At 40.2% G+C, this 6497-nt stretch overlaps 1 protein-coding gene across 1 annotated transcript in view; it reads right to left on the minus strand.

Moving 5' to 3' along the window:
• The window catches only part of lrmda (leucine rich melanocyte differentiation associated), a 1395917-nt gene that overhangs the window by 95246 nt on the left and 1294174 nt on the right, over positions 1-6497 (minus strand). The gene's annotated exons all lie outside the window — the stretch shown is intronic.

Consider the following 6497-nt stretch of genomic DNA (forward strand, 5'->3'; position numbering starts at 1 on the left):
CTAATTGACCAAACATGTTCACCTATATCAAAATACGGAATGTATTAAAAAAAAGATATTGACATTTAAAGCCCATATAGACTGTTCCTCAATAGTTACTTCTTCAAAATTCATTCCATATCTAGGACCTTTCTAGTGGCATTCCGGTTGATATATCTTGCTATCTGACTGGTGACATTTCATTGACTGAATTGATGTGTTCAAGAAACGACTTTCATTATAAGCAACCTCAAACAGCCTTGATCAAATTCCATCGAGCAGGGTGAACGTTAAGTTGCCATTATTACATTTTTTTTTGTTAATCTCAACTGTGTCACAAATTATTTTTGCTTATTCTGATGGCTTGACATATTATTAATATGATCAGAGGATGTTACTTACCCATTATAATGATCTAGGTTAAACACAAATTGCTTATGCATTCTGATATTTTCCAGACCGGAGTAACCCCAAAAACAACAAACTGACTGAACTGTCAATTATTTTGCTCAACCAACTGCAAAACAACCAGAGCTTTATGTTCCTGAATTCACTTGAGGGCTGTTTTCAAAACGGCCATGGTCTCGGCAGAAAGTTTATTTCAGGGCTCATTGGAAAATAAATTGTTTGCTTGCCAGATTTATATGGCACTGTACCATAGGCCTTTTGTATACTGACACATTGGTATCCAGGCAGCGATGCAGTGGCACATAACTGCACTAGCTTCTTCTGCTGTTGAAAAGAGATTTGGGTCAAACAACTGCTCATGTTACTCACTTTCTAAGCTCACTTATAAATTGATATCACCCTAGGAAACCTGTGACCAGAGACACAAGGGGAATATCAATAAAATGATAGAGGGGGAGGGAACAGGGAGCTTGTGCAGGAGAGCCAGAATGTGACTTCTACCAAAAGGAACATTGTGAACAAACAGTACTGAAGATATGATTCATTACCTGAAGCATTTGGTCATTTGAGTAAACTTCATACGGTCTTAGAATCTTACATTTAAAATGAAAGACAGATTGTGCAAACATATTGCTTACATTTTCTACAAACCATCAGGCAGTAATTCTACTGCCAAAATTGTGTCCTTGACATGTTGGATACATGAGTAGGTTGGTCACAGGAAGTTAGTCAGCAAGAGCACAGCAAGATGGATGAATACACCCCAACCATTTGAATAGCACCACAGGGATTTGGCCCTTGGATGAAAATAAGCTCAAACCAGGCACCTTCCCAGTGGTATAGCGATAGAGATGCAGATGGAGACAGAAAAGCCGTGAGCAGCAGTCGTTGAAGGGGTATAAGGAAAGAGTTAGATCTGTAAAAATAAACGTTGCACCTTCAACACCATTCATTCAATGTTAGTCCTGATGTGCAGACATATGTGGGAATTCTCTGGGGAGTTTCAAATCTAATGAACAATTCCCTGCTGCCTGGGACACTGTGCAAATGTTTCCAACTCTGAGGTAGAGTCGCCAACTTGGGACAGATATGCAATTATACAATGATAGTTATCTAGGAAATGTTAGACAATTTCAAACCTGGGCTAACACCTGGGTAACTCCACTACAGGCCTCCTCAATCACCACCACCACTCTTTCCCCCCCCCCCCCCCCCCCCCCCCCCACCATCCACCCCCCCTCCCCCCCGACAACCTGGCTGCCCTTCTGGGCTGACCACAGACTAATCCATGTATTCACGCGCCCACCTATTAATTCACTCACCCAATTCATTATACATTCACAAATCCATTTTGCTTTCAGCCAGGATCAGAAGATTCAAACCCCCCCGCCCCCACCGATTCAAGTGCAAAATGTGTCCTCTGGTTTTCCTATTCTGGCACAGCAAAATCATTTGTCATAATCACCATTATCTTGTTGCTTCAGAATCTTGAGCACAGCAATTATATCTCTCAACATTCCTCTGGTCTGTCTATTCCCCCTTTGAAGTCTGTATTACTGATGCTAAATTGCTATTTCTGGTTGAGATCACTTAATTTAGCATGGGTTGGTCTATACAGCTCCATTGCCCACTGGATAAATTCACTTTTATCTCATTTTGTAATTGAGGATCCTAATAATGATAAAGAGAGACCAGCTCGATTTATTATGGTTGTAAACAACTTCACATTCAGCAGCTCCACCTTTGCTCACACACTCCATCCTGCAGATGGATTTATTCTTCTGTCTCACTCAAACAGATTGTGTTTAATTAAAACACTAAGGAGACGTATTCAAACTAATACATTATGGTATTTTCCTGCCTTCAAAGCAAATAGAAATATAGAAAATAGGAGCAGGATTGGCTATTTTGCCCTTAGATATGTTGACAGTAAAACTTTTATTTTTTCAATATGATCATGGCTGATACTCTTTTTCAACACCATACTCCCACAATCTCCCCATACCTCTTGACAACTTTAGAATTGAGATATATATCTATTTCATTCTTAAATATATTCAGTGACTTGGCATCCACAGCCTTCTGTAGCAGACAATTCCACTGGTTCACCACCATCTGCATGAAAAGGTTTCTCCTCAACTCAGTCCTAAATGGCCTATCCTGTGTTGTGAGGCTGTGACTCCTTGTTCTAGACGCCCCCCCCCCCCTCCCCCCAGTCAGAGGAAAGAACATCCTTGTATCCAGTCTATCTAGCCCTATCAGGATTTTATACATTACAATCCCCCCCGCTTTCTTCTAAATTCCAGTAAATAAAGGCCCTGTCAACCAAATCTCTCTTTATACGACAATCCTACCATCACAGAAATTAGTCTGGTGAACATTTGCTGCACTCCCTCTATGGCAAGTAACCCTTTCTTAGATAAGGAATGATGGCCAACATACCATTTGCCTTCCGAGCTGCTTTCTTTCAGTAATTGGTGTACAAGGACACCCGGGTCCCTTTGTACATCAACATTCTCCAATCTATCAACATTTAAACAATACTCTGCCAGTCTGTTATTCTGTCCAAAGTAGATAACTTCAGAATATTATCAACATTATGCTCTATCTGCCATGTTTTTTGCCCACTTGTCTAAATCACCTTGTAGCCTCTTATCAGCTTCCTCACCATTCACAATCCCACAAAGTTTTGTGTCGGCAACAAACTTGGAAATAGGCATTTTCACCCACCTATAACTATCTATAATAGTTCCCTGACTGTCCATTTATAACATTAGAAAATATATCTATTTTGTAATCTAGAATCATTACTTTCCGAAATTAATAATTATTTTGAGATTGTTATATCTCGGAGAGCGAGTCTTTTAACACGTTTCTACAAATTGTTCTGGGCATTTAATCTCAGGATTGAATCTCAGCGCACATGAAATGTAATTTGATGATGGACTTCGTTTTATATTCCATTTTCGACTAGTTTCTAATCTGTTAGCTAGGAAAGAGGATATTGTTGGGTTAGGCTATGATTGGTACACATTTGATATTTAATTTAGGAGTTTATTCTTCATTTGCTTACCAACAATTATCTGAATGACAGAATAGAATCATAGAACCCCTGCAGTGCAGAAGGAGGCCAATGGGCCATCGAGTCTACACTGCCGCTTTGACAGGGCACTCCACCTAGGCCCAATTCCCCCCTCTATCCCCATAATCGCACCTAACATTTGGATACTAAGAGGCAATTTAGCACAGCCATTCCACCTAACCTGCACATCTTTGGACTGTGGGAGGAAACTGGAGCACCCGGAGGAAACCCACGCACACATGGGGAGAATTTGCAAACTCCACACAGTCACCTGAGATCAGAATCGAACCCGGGTCCCTGGTGCTGTGCGGCAGCAGTGCTAACCACTGAGACACTGTGCCGCTCCAAGCCGGTGAAGCAACATGCTTTTGTGATGTTAAGTATACCCTTGATAGCTCATGTTTCTTGATGGTATTTTCATTATCCAAAAAATTACGCCACAAGTTCCTGCCCATACTTCACCACCAGAGTTAAATGTGTGTATGTGTTCCCTTACCAAAAATACATTTCCCCTTTAATCTTTGTGGCTGTTATTGTCTCGTATTATTTCTACCTTTTATGCAGTGCTGTGGAGGAGTTGTACTGCCAATGTCGAGATTTTGAATTGAAGTTCTACCTGCCTGATCCAGTGAAAGGAAGAATTTGCATTAATTGAGCACCTTCTACAATATCAGGATGCGTCAAAGTACATCATGCCAACCAATTGCTCCTATAATAATCTTTATAATAATCATTATTAAAAAGTGCACTGACTACCATTATGTCGGCAAACAAAGCAGCCCAGCCAATTCGCACACTTCAAGGTTCTGTAAACATCAATGAAGGTCAGAAACCTTTTTTTAAAAACTTATATTGGTTAAAAGACACTTGTTCAGCAAGATATCAAGCAAACTCCCCTTCTCTTATTTCAATACAGGTTATTTTCTGTCCTTTTGAGGGGGCGGGGGGGGGGGGGGGGGGGGGGGGGGGCGGGAAGACATGTCTTTGATTAAATATTTTATGCAACAGGACAACACTCTCCACTGGGGTGTCCGTTTAGATTATGTGCTCAAGTCCCGGGAGTAAGACTTGGACCAATAACATTCTGATTCAGAGATGAGTGTCACCTCCAAATCAAGACTGACTCCAGTCGGCATAAGAAGTCTAATGCTAAAAATTCCAAAGAGCAGGAAGTTCTCCTAGTTTCCTTGCCAACATTCACCCAACAGCGAACACAACTAAAACAAATTAACTGATAATTTTTCTCATTGCTGTTTATGGGATCTTAGTATCGGTATATTGGCTCTCTTGTTTGCCTACAAGACGATGGTTCTATCTCACTCAAATGACTGTGAAACACTTTTGAATGTCCTGAGTTCATAGAATCATAGAATTTACAGTGCAGAGGCCATTCGGCCCATCGAGTCTGCACCGGCCCTTGTAAAGAGCACCCCACTTAAGCCTTATCCCCGTAACCCAGTAACCCCATCTAACCTTTTTGGACAGTAAGGGCAATTTATCATGGCCAATCCACGTAACCTGCAAATCTTTGGACTGTGGGAGGAAACCGGACGCACCCGGAGACACGGGGAGAACGTGCAGACTCCGCACAGACAGTGACCCAAGCCGGAATCGAACCTGGGATCCTGGAGCTGTGAAGCAACTGTTCTAAACACTGCTACCGTGCTGCCCTTCATGAAAGAATGAAATACAAACTCTTTCATTTTCTTTCCTGTAATTTAACAGAAATGCACAATTCTTACTTGATAGGTAGATTATCTTAGTATCCATTCCATGAATTGTTGTAACAGTGACAATACATTGGTACTAAACTAATCTATACATCACTTATCCATATCATTTTCATGACTCCATTACTTTTTTAATAAATTTAAGAGTACCCAATTATTTTTTTTCCAATTAAGGGACAATTTAGTGTGGCCAATCACCTAACCTGCACATCTTTGGATTGTGGGGGTGAAACCTACGCAGACACAGGGAGAATGTGCAAACTCCACACGGACAGTGGCCCAGGGCCGGGATCGAACCTGGGTCTTCAGCGCCGTAAGCAGAAATGCTAACCATTGCGCCACCGTGCCTCCCAGCTCCATTACTTCTGTAAAAGATTGTAAGACCCCAAATCAAAAGGCTATATATTTTTAATATTTATTTATCCATGGGATCATATTGTTTCCTATAACTTTATTTTCTGTCACAGTAAATTTGGCTCAAATACATCAAATTACAATTTTGGAGAAATGTATTCTCAGAACCAAAATATTCCATTTGTACAATTGGTGAAATGTGGTATATTCAAGTGAGCAATGCCATAGGAAAGTAAACATGAACATTAGTTGTCACTTTCACAAATTGCAACTGAAATTATTATCACAACTGAGTGTACAGCATAAGTATTTCACCGTAATCAAGTAAGTGAGATCTTGAGAACTAATGCTATTAAAATACAGACTAGCCACTGCGAACCAGGTGTGAATGACCCTGACACGTGAGAGATGAACAACTAGAAAAATCCATTAAACTATAAACTAACATAGGTTCAATTTCACGAGCTCAAATAACATGGATCTAGAATCAATAAAACAGTAGGTATCAGTGCCTCAGAGTTTCTTCCATTTATTGTTTTGTAGAAAAGTATTAATTTTGAGAAGCGAGGTCAGCTGAAAAAGTTATGCAAGAAATAGCACTAAAAGATTATTTGTGATCGCAGAATAAAAGACCATTTCCTTTCTGTGAAATGGTGCAATTAAAAGATGAGCACTCGCTATGAGTCCATTGAAAACAATAGGAAAGGTTTCAGGAGCAAGTTTTGAAGCAGCTCGCAAGAAATAAAAGTTACACACACACACACACACACACACTGGTGTCATTGCAAACACAAAGTGTTGCATTTTGCCCTTGACCTTTAGAAATCTGAATGTGCCATTTCAATCAACAAAAGGACAAATGGGTTCAGCAGAAGACACAAGAAACATGAGTATCTCAGGAAAAATAATGTATATATTGAATCTTCTCAGACATTTTGGTTTCT

The sequence above is a fragment of the Scyliorhinus torazame genome, chromosome 28 (genome assembly GCF_047496885.1).
Source record: "Scyliorhinus torazame isolate Kashiwa2021f chromosome 28, sScyTor2.1, whole genome shotgun sequence".
Lineage (NCBI taxonomy): Eukaryota > Metazoa > Chordata > Chondrichthyes > Carcharhiniformes > Scyliorhinidae > Scyliorhinus > Scyliorhinus torazame.